A 15623-nucleotide genomic window follows, 5' to 3' on the forward strand; every position below is an offset into this window, starting at 1 on the left:
TATTTTACATGAGAACAGTGTCACATACTAGCTGTACCTAGACAAAAGGTTGCATGACTGAGAGATGCTCCTCAGTTTTAGAATGGTTTCTGAGTAACACAGGTAAGCACATTTTCATTTATGGGTAATAGGGCACTGAATAGCAAATGATTATTGTCACCCAACTAAAATGAACTCTTTTATTGAAAAATGAGGATTGAACAGTTTAATAGATTTACTGGAATTTGAATCCATGACTTCAAAGACAAACACAGAAACTGGGGGATGCATTAGCCCACTGAGCCATCAGTCTCAGATTTGTCTCTAAATAGGGTAACTTTAGGAGAAGATGCTGCATATTTCCCTTCCAGACGTTTAATAGGTTATTTCATGGATTATAAATTGTATATGGGGGTGGGTGCTCAAGAAAAGGCTGAGCTGGTCAGGAAATGGGCTTTGAAGTCTCCTTTATTTATGAGTGGTAAATGGTCAAAAGATCATAAGGATAACATGACGTGTTCTTTCGTATGATTTGCAGAAAGACACATTATTTACTGGATGCCTGTGATGGGACTCCAGGTGGGTTTCATCCTGGACATTCTGTAATCAAATATCTTATCCTCTAACTGATTATGCGCTGGCATCATTTGTGCCTCCCAACACCTCTTATCATGCTTGAAAAAAGCTTAGCTAAAATATTATTTTTGATTAAAAATGTATTAATTTTTTATGATGAAGCTTAGAAGCTTAATAAAACAGGCTAGTACAGAAATAACGTTTAGTTCCCCTAGACTCCATAATTATATTAATTACAAAACGATTTGAAGCTGTTGTATGTCAAATATCAAATACAAAATATGGATTTGCAACAATATAGAGGCTAGATACTGATTTGCACAACATCGGCATGGTAAGCATACATAGGTAGTGTAGATTTAGGCCCATATTTATAATTTTTCGTGCAACGCAGCAAGCCACCTTGCTGCAGTGTGTGAAAGAGAATGGCAAAGAGGGAGAATGAGCCATATTGAGCATTATAACACTAAAAGATGATGGATGGAATGCTGAACATATCTACCATTCACCCACAGTCACAGATCTGGGTTAAATCCATCATTATTTCGCTCACAATACCAGTCCACTTTGGAGCCAGCCACATGCAAATCTGTCTTGACCATGTGCCTCATGGGTACAGTCCAGCCTGAACTGCCAAACCAGGTCCTCCCTGGACCAGAAACAAGCATCCTGGGACTGGTTTCAGGGTATCACCCCTCATCAGCCAGACTAGCTTGTATTCAGTGGCACAGTGAGCATGGACCCCATGTCTGGGCATACCCTTCCTGCTTAGGGTGACTTGAGCAACACAAAAAGATGATGGAGGGAATGCAGAACATATCAACCATTCACCCCCAGTCACAGATCTGGGTTAAATCCATTGTTATTTTACTGACAATGCAAGCCCAGTTTGTGTGCAGCCATAAGCAAATAAGTCTAGACCCTGCTCGCCACGGGAACTGTCCAGCCGAACTGCCAAGCCAGGTCCCCCCTGGACCTGAAACAAACATCCTGGGCCCAGTTTCGGGGTTTCACCCCATATCCACTAGGCTAGCTTGAATCTGGTGGCGTAGCGAAAAAGGGACCGACGTCTTGGCTTACCCATCCCACTTAGGGCAACAACTGCAAAAAGAACAGATGATGGACGGAATGCTGACCTAATCAAACATTCACGCCCATTCAAAGATCTTGGTTAAATCCATCCTTATTTTGCTCACAATGAAACCTCAGTTTGTACCCAGGCATATGCAAATAAGTCTTGACCCTGCTCCCCATGGGACCAGTCCAGCCGAACTGCCAATCCAGGTCCTCCCTGAACCAGAAACAAGCATACTGTGCCCGGTTCGGGGCATCACCCCTCATCAGCCAGGCTAGCTTGAATCTGGTGGCATAGTAAGAGAGGGACAGACGTCTTAGCTTACCCTTCCCACTTCGGGCGACAACTGCAAAAAGAACAGATGATGGACAGAATGCTGATCTAATCAAATATTCGCACCCAGTCAAAGATCTGGGTTAAATCCATTGTTATTTCGCTCACAATGCCACCCCAGTTTGGACACAGCTATATGCAAATCAGTCCTGACCCTGCTTCCCATAGGAAAAGTCCAGCCCGAACTGCCATAGCAGCACAAAAACATGATGGACGACAGTCTGAACATAGTCTTAACCTCTTCAGTGCTGCGCGAATTTCGCTGCAGTGCTGAAGGGTAATAAATCATATTGACTCATGACGGAAATGTTCCGTCATCAGCACCGGAGCACCGACGCTGATGACGGAACCGTTCCGTCATGAGCATGGAAGGGGTTAAGGGATGATTTAGAGTATAGCTGACAGGATACTACATCACAAACATAGTTGCGGTATTGCAAATGCATTATATCATATGGCACTTGTGACAGAGTTTCCTGTCCATTGAACTTTAAATCAGGCCCCCAATCCAGATTTTGTAGTCAATATTGTCACAGGTCAAAATTTAAAGTCTATTTTGTGATATTACACCTTCGAATCTATGCACTGATAAGAAGTAATATCATAATTCAGCTCGTAAGGTAGGTAAGCGATAGACTTACTTCCTGAAAGTCAGAGGTTTGAACATTGGTTAGAATGATTTAGTCTTTCATCCTTTACAGGCCAATGAAATGTGTCCTGCTAAGTTACCTAATATTAACACATAGGCTCTCATTATGAGTGAGACAGAATAAAATGAGATAGCCATCTCACCCAATAAAATCTGGCACCAAGCTCTTCAGAAATTATCGAGTCAAATAATTATCATCTGGCACACATTTTGTCTGCAAAAATGGGCCATAATGTGCATAATTTGTTGCGTATGGCACACAAATTATCATGACCTGGTATTTACCAGGCATTTTTCCACAAGTAAATTTTGGCAGGTTTGGCCAGTGGTGGTGGAACTTAAATGGCAGTAGGGGTCTCAGGGTCTGATTACCCCCGTATTAGGAATACGGCGGTGGGACCGCCACAGGACCGGGTGTGAAATGCGTTATCAAACAGGACACTCAAGATGGTCTTGTGCAAACAAGAGAGTTTTATTATTCTCCAAGAGTCAGGAACATGACCCCAGACACATCTGGTCCACAGTCGGTCGTCTCTCTCACTGAAAGGCGCTTCGCTTGGAACGTTAGCCACTGCAGCATTCTGACTGATGTCACAGTGGTGTCAACCAAGGTGTTCACCAAACAGGGGGTGGGGAAAAGGATGAGGGTTCCCCCCTAAGGCAGAGGATACCACACCGGGGTGGTGGCACAGCGGTCAGAGGCCTGTAGTATCTTCATAAAAGCGATGTAGACAAGTAGAGTTGATAATCCAATTTATTTGTATTAAGTAAGATGCAGGAACGAAGGAAACAAGCAGCTCAAGTGTAGCTGACTGCATAACCTATTGAACATTAACATTCTAAAGAACACAGTAACAGTGATTACATATACAGGATTCCACAGCCATGAATTCCACATTACATGTACAAAGTACTACAACCACCCATGAGGAAATAAGCCCTTACTACACATCCCCCTTTTTTAATAATGTAAAAGAAGGAAAAATAATAAAAAGGAAATAAAAGAAACAAAAATCAGGAACGGATAAAATCCTGAAATTTCTTAGGAGTGATGTTGCATATAAATGAAGATAGATGACAGGATACTTCTAGTTGATTACATGTAGATTTATTGTAGGACACAGCTGAGTACAAAACCTCGCCAGCTGACCAAACCATCAACTGACACTGGTAGAACACTCTGGTACAGATTAGAACACACACAGGTATTCTGGGAAGGTGAGGAGGTGAAAACACTGAGGAAGGGCTAATGACTACTGTCAGCCATATTGCAAGAAGAATCAATATACAACACATCTTCCTTCTTTACAGAAAAGAAATGAAACAAACATAAAAATAAAGCTTAAGGTATGGAAGACAGCAACAATAATATTAAAGACAGAAAGAAGGACTAAGACGACTAGAACTAATTTTAGTTCATGAAGGCAAAAGAGCATTATAGGGCAAAGAGTGTAAAAGTGAAGTGTGAGGTGAGACACAACACTAAAACAACTAATAGGCATCACCACTACCTACTCCCCTTAGACTGACAAAACATGAAAAATATAGTGCACTCCCTCCAATCTGCCCTTGACCAGCAAAACAGGAAGAGACAGTCCACTCTCTCAAGCCTGTTTCCGTCCACCAATACTTTAAGCTCCAAGTTGAAGATAGACAGTTCAACATACGCCTCGGTGTTAATCCTGGAACCTTTGTCCCAAATACAGGCTTTCCGACTTAGCCTCCGTTGTGGACATACTGTCCAAACACTGACCAGGAACCTTTGTCCCCACTGCGGACTTTCTGTCCAGACTCTCACCTGGGAGCTTTGTCCCCATTGTGGACATACAGTCTAGAGTCTCCCCTGGGACCTTTGTCCCCGTTGTGGACTTGCTGTCCAGACTCTCACCTGGGACCTTTGTCCCCATTGTGGACATCATGTCTAGAGTCTCCCCTGGGACCTTTGTCCCCGTTGTGGACTTGCTGTCCAGACTCTCACCTGGGACCTTTGCCCCCATTGTGGACATCATGTCTAGAGTCTCCCCTGGGACCTTTGTCCCCGTTGTGGACTTTCTGTCCATGCGCTCAATCTTTGTACTGAACATTCCGCTCCTTGTTCTAGGACAACCTTGTCTCCTCCAGTACAGTGATAGTCCATTCACTTTTCCTTTTACTTTGTCCCCTCTTGAACCAAGCTCGTTCCTGGGACTTTTGTCGTCTTGTGTTTCTCTTTGTGATCTTTTAACTGTATCCCTTCAAGATAATATCCAAAGGCTTTGTCCCCCAAACTCACTCTGAAACCAAAGACATCTTTCTGCTTGTTAGACACGGTTCAGGCACTTTGACCAGCTTTGAATTGTGGGACTATTTTTATGTTCTAGGTCCTATGACCGCCTCTGCTCCTTAATTGATTTGTGCTTCTCTTGTTCCTGGACGCTCTGTACCATTTAATTGGAATTCAAAATAATAGTGGCTTCACGAAACACAGTACATTTTCATATGCTTGATCACTGACACGTTTCTTGTTTTCTGCCAGAATATTAATAAATACGGAAAATATCCACTAGATGGCACACTTGTCAGGAATAAATATACACTGTGACTAGTATTTTATCACTCGTGAAGATCTACGCTGCATAAAAGATAATCCTGAAATAACAGTCACGTCATGCTAACAAAGACATGTTTCCTCCTCTGCAGACAGCATGAAACTAACAAAGCTGGATTTTGTCCATAAGAAGAACTTAAGTTACTTCCACACGAAAATGATTACCAGAACAAATCCATGCCAACAAACAACACGGAAATAAGAAGCACACCTTCCATTTCACTCACCGAGCAGAAATGTCAGTAACTGTTCTTTCCCGTTGGCGTCACGTTGACACTTAGAACCCTATCACTTGTTGCGAGTCGAAACAGCACTACACGCCGTACTTGGAAAACGTTGCGTTGTGTTCCCAAACCCTGTTGCCATGAGAACGCAACGCGTGAAGATATGAAAATGGCCGCTTGACGTAGGAGAGTGACGTTAAACGCTGCGCACAATGCGTGATGAAGTATGCAGCCAGGAACGCTGAGATGACACTGGGTGCAGCGCGTCACTATGGAGCATGCAGCTCCAACGCTGAGACAAATAAAGATACTACGTCATCATCATTTTCAAATGGGCCATGGAGAAGTGCGGAACAACACGGAGGCCAAAGTAACGATAATCAGAAGTATAAAAGACTCACGGTAGACGTACTTGAACTTGTTTCATCATTTCCTTCCACCATCGTGCCTCTAATTCAGTCCTTCCATATACTATTTTACTTAGCATGTGTCCATTTCTCCAACTGATTCACTCGTTTTCGTTTTATTTTTTTATTTTTTTCCAACTGTGGCTTGTAGATTTCAAGTACTTAGTGCTGTTTCTCTTTGCCAAACGCATCATTAGTAGTATTACAGGAAACAGAGGAGAAATGCATTGGAGCAGTTTCAAAACAAAACCGGATTAAACTCATACTTGTGATGATGCGTTACCCCATCATGGGCAATTCCCATAAATCCTTGGTATGAGCTGCAGTTATACACATTGGCCCAGCACACTTTGAAAACAATTTGTTACAGATAGATAAATCAATAACAGTTTTTTTCAATTTCACGAAAAAGTCGATGTTTTCAGTTTGCAGTAATTCTTTATTGTTCAATCTTTTAAAAGCTTTTGGACAGCATCACTTTTGGAACCGCCAACGCGTTTCGTCCCATCCAGGGACTTCTTCAGGGCTTGAACAATTCGTATGATCTATACTAGTTGTAAATTTTTTATGAGTTCTGGTTGATAATGTCTTGTAAATCCTTAATGATGACAATCTAGAAGAGAAATTTCTGGTCAGAGACCCTTTATATATTCACAGTTGCTGTTTGTTAAATTTCACTTTTGGTCCTTAATTCATGTGGTTTAGGACATCATATTTGTTCATGGGATGGTCAATTTGAAAAGGTAACGACCCGGATATGATAGTTCGGGTCCAGAAAAGGGTCCTTCGATCGTCTCAGCTCCAACCAGGGATCACCACGATACTTATCGTGGTGATCCCTGGTTGGAGCTGAGACGATCGAAGGACCCTTTTCTGGACCCGAACTATCATATCCGGGTCGTTACCTTTTCAAATTGACCATCCCATGAACAAATATGATGTCCTAAACCACATGAATTAAGGACCAAAAGTGAAATTTAAGAAACAGCAACTGTGAATATATAAAGGGTCTCTGACCAGAAATTTCTCTTCTAGATTGTCATCATTAAGGATTTACAAGACACTATCAACCAGAACTCATAAGAAATTTACAACTAGTATAGATCATACGAATTGTTCAAGCCCTGAAGAAGTCCCTGGATGGGACGAAACGCGTTGGCGGTTCCAAAAGTGATGCTGTCCAAAAGCTTTTAAAAGATTGAACAATAAAGAATTACTGCAAACTGAAAACATCGACTTTTTCGTGAAATTGAAAAAAACTGTTATTGATTTATCTATCTGTAACAAATTGTTTTCAAAGTGTGCTGGGCCAATGTGTATTGTTGAATTGTTGAGGGTTGGTATTTTGAATCCGCCCTTAATTTGAGGGAGTATAGGGAATTGTACTCTCAGCCCCTTTGCACCTTTTCTATTTATCAATACTGATAGGGTACCTTTTAGACTGGTGCTGACATTCTATGCGTTGATTCCCTCTTTTGCTTGTGTATGAGCTGCAGCTGGTTGGGGAACAGTTTAAGCAGTTACTTAGAAAGATTTCTCAAAATAACAAGGCGCTACAAATACTTGAAGATAGTTTCTCCAGTTTTCAGTTTCTCTACACCTTACTTATTGCCACAGAGTCTTGAGTTCTTGTTGCGCAGCGCTGCCAGGGATCAGAAATAAACTCACGTTTGTAAAAGATAAGCTTTTCTTAGTTGCACAAAAATTCTTTGACTTATCTCTTATTCATGCGGTTTCTTCTTTCTTGTTTCCTCTGATCATAAGACTGGCAACACATAGGTTTAGAGCAGTGGGTTCTTTTCGCGAGGTGTAACTCAGGCTGTGTTAGATGGTTTCTTCTCTGGTCTGGTCAGCAGAAAACGTCGCCAAAATGTTGCATATAAATGAAGATAAGTTGATAGGATACTTCTAGTTGATTACATGTAGATTTATTGTAGGACACAGCTGAGTACAAAACCTCGCCAGATGACCAGACCATCAACTGACACTGGTAAAATACTCTGGTACAGATTAGAACACACACAGGTATTCTGGGAAGGTGAGGAGGTGAAAACACTGAGGAAGGGCTAATGACTACTGTCAGCCATATTGCAAGAAGAATCAATATACAACAAGTGACTACACGTCTTCCAACCCTGGTGGATTTGTTAACACACACACTATCAGAAACCTCCATACTTTCACCAACAGAAGATTTCTCTCTAGGCAAAGGATCCTGATAACCAACAAGATGAGAATCACGAATAGCATGGTTGTCATCTCCCGAAAGACAAAAAGACGAATCAACCAAACTACCACCAGAAACCAAGTTCTCGCAGATGCTTTAGACAAACCTTCTGTGGTAAGCAGTTTTGTTAATGGTTTGTGGTCTGATCTCAGTACAAATTTCTTTCCCCAAATGAATTTCCTGAAATGTTCCATGGCCCACACACACGCTAAAGTCTCCCGCTCTATTACTGAATACTTTGCCTCAGCAGGAGACAATGAGCGGGATGCGAAGGCAATGACTACTTCATCTCCATTTTCCGAGATCTGAGACAAGACACCACCCAAACCTGTACTGCTGGCATCAGTTGTAACAATATTTTCTGCTTTAGGTTCGAAACCTTGCAGTGCAGGTGCATTCGCAATTGCATCCTTGATACAATCAAAAGATTTCTGACAGTCTTCATTCCAAAGAAAAGGAACCTTATTCTTCATAAGTAATCGCATCTCATAAGTTTTCTGTGAGAAATTACAAACAAATTTTGCATAAAACTCTGCCAAACCCAAAAATGAACGTAATTCATCCTTTGATTTGGGAGCAGGAGCACTGAGAATAGCCTCCACCAGGGAACTCTTTGGTTTAATACCATCGCCTCCAATTACATGGCCTAAGTATGTGACCGATCTCTCTGAGAATTTACATTTGGAACCCTCAGCTACCAAGCCATTGCTCTTTAGAATAGACAAAACTTCTCTTAATAAAGCATCATGCTGGGGTTTGTCCTTCCCCATGATCAAGATGTCATCTTAAAAAAAAACAACCTCTTTGATATGGCCAAATAGGTGAGACATAAGCCTTTGAAAAACGGCAGCTGCCGAAGCCAATCTAAAAGGCATACGTCTAAACCTATAACACCCGAAGGGTGTACAAAAGGAAGTAAATTGCCTGCTATTCTTGTCCAGTACCACTTGATGATAAGCTGCAGAGAGGTCCAACGTTGAGAACCAACTTGCAACCCGTGTCAAAGCAAGCATTTCATCTATTCTGGGCAAAGGAAACTGATCAACCAAAATGTTACTGTTCAAATACCTACGGTCCACACATAAACGGGCTTTACCATTGGCCTTACGGGCTACGACCAATGGCGAAACCCATTCAGCAGCTTCTATGGGCTCAATAACTTTGTTAGCGAGCATTTTGTCTAACTCTTCTTTGACCTCATCTCTGACAATGAAAGGGATGTTCCTAGCCTTGTGAACTTTAGGACAAGCACCCTCCTTCAAGCGAATTTGATGTGTGAAACCTTTTAATTTACCCATGCGGCCCTCAAACACTTCTTTTGGTATCTACACTTTCACAAGCGACCAGTACTTGCTCCTTGCTATTGGGATTAAGAATTATGTCTAACATCTTCTGGTCCTTCCATCCCAAAACTGATGGCCTCTCCTCAGAAATATACAGTTTACCAGTGCATTGTCTTTACTTAAAGCGGAAAATCAACGTTCTATATCCAAACATTTTTACGCTTTTACCAGTATAGCCTTCAGCAGCAATGTCATTTGGTTCCAACCATTCCCCAATGTTGTTGACAAATTTACTCCTCCAAACATGCTGAGACACAATAGTAAAAGGTGACCCAGAATCAGCTGCTAACTGTATCATAACGCCACCCAATGAACTGTGACATAAAGGTTTGGAAGAGATATCGCCAGTGATATTCAGCACAACCTTCTTCAATTGAATCAAATTCACTTGCGAATCCGAGTCGCTTGAGGATGAGGCGGAAGAGTCTTGTACATAGGCAACTTTACCTTTAGAAGGTTTCTTGCCTTTACGATTACAAACTCTAGAAAAATGGCCAACCAATCCACATTCAATACTTTTTGCAGCTTTCGCAGGGCATCTATCATATGTAGCAGAGTGAGAGTAACTGCCACATCTGTAACAAATCATAGTACTAAACTTTTTCTGACTTTCAATATTTTTTTTTCAGGAAAAATCGTTCTTTTCTTTTCAAATTTTGAATTTTTGTTGCTTTTAAACCCCGCTTTCCTTTCAGTAATTTTACCAACTACCTCATCAGAACCTTTTTTGTCTTGAGAAAGAGTGACCTTTGCACACCTTTCAGAAAGCTCTGCCTTTTTAGGTCTCGCGACCTATCAATGCGCATGCGCATTGAGCGGCGCGAGAATTCGAGTGCTCAAAATACTCGTCAAACCAAGGGTTTTTTGGTGCGGTTTTCTTCGAGTTCACGTGAATCACGTGACCAAACAAGCACGCGCATCAGCCTCCCTCCCTTCCTCCTAATTGCATTTTTTCACGGCCGCCACCACATCAAAGGGCTTCTCCCAGCGTGCGCTCTGCGGCTTCTCCTCCCCTAATTATTCATGGCTGGCAGGCCGTACTTTCAGTTTCCCGGCCGCTCATCTTCTCGCTTGCTCCCTTTACTAACAAGCATTTACTAACAAAGTCTTGAAAGTCTGCTTTAACAGCGTGCGCATCAAATACGGCTTTATTTGTGTTTTTTTACTAACAAAGTCTTGAAAGTTTGCTTTAACAGCGTGCGCATCAAATACGGCTTTATTTGTGTTTTCTTTTACCAAGTGTCAAGAGACAAGAAATAAAAGTCTTGAAAGTCTGCTTTAACAGCGTGCACATCAAATACGGCTTTATTTGTGTTTTCTTTTACCAAGTGTCAAGAGACAAAAGTGGCGTCTTTCTGGTGCCATAGCTTGAGTAAGCACCGTGTGCACGGAGCAATGCCATTTCAGAAATGGAAGTGTGCTTTAAGGAAGTGTGCTTTAATACAGCTTTAGTTCATTTTTTTTTTTTACTAGGTTTCAGAGCAGCATCCCCAATTTGTCAAACGCAGTCTACTCGCTCATAGGCAATGTACACTAATTCTCTCAATTCTCTTTTCGTGGGTCACACACAATTGTTCCCTGTGCTTGCTTTTTGCCATGCGTACTTTTAACACTCCCCCCTCCCAACACATCTTAATACAGTCCGCAATCAGTGCATACTGCACACACTCAGTGCACACAGACATAACTCACAGTGCACACAGCACTCACTCAGTGCACACAGCTCTCACTCACCCTGCACACAGGCTTCACTCACACTGCAAACAGGCGTTACTCAGTGCAAGCAGCCCTCACTCAGTGCACACAGCCCTCACTCACAGTGCACACAGCACTCACTCACAATCCACACAGGCCTCACTCAGTGCACTCAGCCTTCTATCACACTGCATACAGTCCGCACTCAGTGCATACTGTACACACTCATTGCATACTGCACACACTTAGTGCACACTGCCCTAACTCACAGTGCACACAGCACTCACTCAGTGCACACAGCACGCACTCACTGCACACTGCACTCACAATCCACACAGGCCTCACTCAGTGCACTCAGCCTTCTATCACACTGCATACAGTCCACACTCACACGTTTTGCGAGTCTTTAATAGCGATTCCTTAACAATCGCTATTAAGGACTTGCAAAAGAGGAGCATGATGAATCTGGGGGATTGTGATTATAAAAAACAAAAAACATAATTTTGCTACTTTAAAAACGTCAACATAAGTTAAAAAATTAATACATTTACAAAACCAATAGCTCCAACTTTCCTACTGCGAGACCTATTGGCAACGCCAGTGCTTGTTTACCATGGCAATAATGTCCTTCAAACATTTATCACCCTCCACCCACAATTTATCTTGCAAACTTTTGTTTTTAGCATACATGACCACTTGGTCCCTGATAAAATCTTCCTGTAATTGTGCGAATTTACACTTTGCAGCCAACTTTTTTAAAGCTGAGACATATTCCTCCACGGACTCATGTTTTTCTTGTTTTCTGTGAAAGAAAGAATGTCTGGTAACACCTATGCAAACTGAAGGAGAAAACTGATCATCAAGGTTTAACAATGCCACTTTAAAAACATCCAAATCCCCATCAGCCCTTTCTTGTGCATGTAAGTCATTAAAAATGAGCAACCCTTCTGGACCTAAAGAATACAACAGCATCCTCATTTTCCTTTCTGGAGAAAATGTGCCATTAACGTCTTCTAAATTCGCCAAATAGTTGAGAAAGTACTCTTTCCAGTCTAACCATGATATCAACGGTTCACCTGGAACAGATAAAAACTCTTTAGGTGAGTTGATTTGACGATTAGGCACCTTACAATCCCCAGAGGTATTTGGAGTTGAAGAAGAACTCTCCGTCGTCATGTTTTTAAGTAAAGTCAAAGAGGTTACACTGTGTTGCTAAGAGTAGGTAAAGTATATGGTAAGAGCAAGGTTTAAAATAAGGTTCACCACTTGAAGAAAGGTAAATGAAGAAAACACCACATCCAGAATTTTATGCTGCAAGTATCCTTCTGCCTGAGATTCTAGAAAGTACCTTTAAAAATCGCCGCTGTTTGGAGATGTTTGAGTTCAAAATCAAGACGAAATGTGAAATTGAAGTTCCCTCGGTAAAAACAACTCGCTAGGTTGCTATAGTAACTGAAGATGTAGATTTCCAAAATGGCCGCTTTGCGTGACCCTCAGCGCGATGACGTCCCTATTGACGTGTTTCGGTGAGCGCAAAGTCGCGTTGGTCACTTCAATGACGCGATGAGAAGAATGCCGGTTAGGAGCGAGAGGGTGCTCGCACCAAGGACACACGCGGCAGATTCAAAGGTAAGCGTCTAACGATCGCTTTACCAACCGTAAGGAAACTCCAAGGAAAGTATACAAAAATTTGCAATTTGAATCGGAAATGTAGCACAGCGAAGCGGTCTTGAGAAACAGTCAGCCCAATGTCTTCTCCTATATAGTCACCTAAACCGTTGATCTTCACATGCGTGTAGAGCAGTAAACATGCAAAAACGAAAAAATCATTCGCAGCAAGTCAGAGTAACACGCCGTGTTTCAATTGACAACAGTGTGACTATTATCAGTGAAGATGAAATTGTAGACACGAAGAAGAAAAAAATTTAGTACTCACAAAATACCAGTCCAAGAGAAAAAAAACGGTTCCAAAGTTTTTTTTTTTAAAGTCCATGTGATCCCATCCTGTCGCCAAAAATTGTAGTATCTTCATGAAAGCGATGTAGAAAAGTAGAGTTGATAATCCAATTTATTTGTATTAAGTAAGATGCAGGAACGAAGGAAACAAGCAGCTCAAGTGTAGCTGACTGCATAACCTATTGAACATTAACATTCTAAAGAACACAGTAACAGTGATGATTACATATACAGGATTCCACAGCCATGAATTCCACATTACATGTACAAAGTACTACAACCACCCATGAGGAAATAAGCCCTTACTACAAGGCCCTAATAGCTGGTGGTGCCGCTGCACCACCACTGAGCATATTAGAAGTTTTTTCATGCCACAGTTTTCATGGCGGTGAGGTCGTCATGAAAAATGTGTCAGTGAGGAAGCAAAGGGGGACCTACAAGGACCCCTGTTGCCTCAGGTCCATGGGGTGCCAGCAGAGTGGAACATGTTGTGCCCCATATGTGGGCAGTCACCCCCTTTCCTGCATGTCATGATCTTTACTGTCCATGCTGTGCAGGAACGGGCTTTGGCGTTTGCATTGTGGTGCCTTTTTAATAGGCACTGCTGGCGGAACGCTAAAGGAATGCCCGCCAGACCACGAGATTATTCGTAATCTCGTGGGCGGGTGGCTGTCATGTTTGTCGGTCTTGGAGCGGGACGCTGGCTTGGCAGCCCTCTCCAAGACCGACAGGCTCCTATATGTGATGGAAAATCAAAATGCAACTTAAAGTTTGAGTGGACCAAAAAAGTCAACCCTGTTTAGCATGAAAGGTGAGTGTGTCTGTCGTGCATTTTCAGGATATGTTTACATAAAAGGATTGCTGGTATAAGGTAGGCAATTTTCATTTACAGAAAACACATTCTACGTCAAAATTACTTATTTTTTGCACCAAACTACCAGAAAGACTGATGAAAAAACATCTCACTTTCATTTGTGGAAGATCATAACCTATTCAAATATATGAAATAAATAAAGAGATTCCAAGCTGTCTCCTCTTGCTGTGTGTTGCCCGATCACATAAACATTCTCACCTGTATGCCCTAACCCAAAATTGAATTGACCGGAACTGAGATGTGTCTAGAGAATATTGGAGTTGGCAAAGGAGCCCACCACATGTTTATTTTGCATGGGTATCTTTGTGTTTTGACATTTTCTAGGCAAAGATATGTTGGAAATGGGGTTTATGGTTGGTTAAGATATACACCCAAGCCAGGCAGAACCCACCACTTTAGTCAGGATAAGCTAGATATACAACAAAAATAACCTGTCCTCACCCTCTGTTAGCTTGGCGCAGAGCAGGCAGGCAGGCTTATCAACAGAGGCAATGTGTTGAGTATTTGTACAAAACACACACACCCACCCACCCACCCCCGCACAGGTTTGGAAAAATAGTTGACTGTATTGTCAACAAGACCAAAATGATAAAAATACAGTATATACTTTCAAGTCATAAGCATTTAAGGAACATGTGCAATCAAAGTGCTGGCAACACATGCACTTTTATTTGGTTTGTTACAGTAGTCTTAGTGAGCTCACAATGATCCAAATTGTGGATCGGGAAGTATACTTTCTCACAAACGGTATACCTTAAGCAGGGCTCAACATTACTGTTAATAAATAATTCAGGTAGGTCTCTTGAGGTTGAGGTGACCGCTTTGCTCCAGCCACCTGTGATAGAGCGGTTATGAGGAATTTACATGTCCCATGGGGCACAGTACCTTTCAGTGGGGGTTGTGGTGATGGGCTTCATTGGAATCCAGTGATGCCGTTTTATAGAGGGTGAGGGCAGATGTTATGGTCTACCTCCTCAATGAGTGCTGGGTGCGCCAACCTGCATTGGCTGCTTTTGGCAGTGAAGCCGGTTGAAGCTGACAATTGTGATGCAGCTGTCTCCCTTGGTCAGGACCCACGTGGGGATTGGAGCCGCGCTGTGCTTGGTTCTTTTTCCTCCGATGTTTGAAGGGTGCTCCAAGTAGGGCTGAGCTTTCCTCAGCGATGCGGCTTTGGGGAAACAGCCCACCGCAGCAGTCTATGATTGGCATTGCAGACACAGGTGTAAGGACTCAGAGTCAGTCAGCATTCTAGTGCTGAGCATGTATTTACACTAAACACCCACCCACCACTGATGTCACTGGTCAGGTGGCACAGGTCTAATAAAAGGGGCCGAGCGCACGTGCTCTGGGCCAGTTGCACCGAGTATGCAGTGTGTCCTGTGATCCAGTCATTACTAGCATGAGGGCCTAGGGCCCGACCCCACAACAGGTACTTGGAGGGGGCACACAGAGTCCTTCTCAGTGCGAGATTAGGGTACTGACCTTACGCATATGGGGTTCTGCTTTTGTGTAGAGCGAAGCGCTGGTATCACTCTAGTTCTCACAGATCAGGGCTATTGCTGCGATTTAAAGACAAAAACAAGCAGACAAAGTCTTTGATGGCCCTGAGACTTCAGGGAAACAATGGGCGAGCCAACAAGGCCTTGAGAACACTGAAAGGTAGGCCCAAGGCAGAGGTAGCAGGCAGCAGGTCAGCAC

This window comes from Lissotriton helveticus, chromosome 7 (assembly GCF_964261635.1).
Source record: "Lissotriton helveticus chromosome 7, aLisHel1.1, whole genome shotgun sequence".
NCBI classification, from domain to species: Eukaryota; Metazoa; Chordata; class Amphibia; order Caudata; family Salamandridae; genus Lissotriton; species Lissotriton helveticus.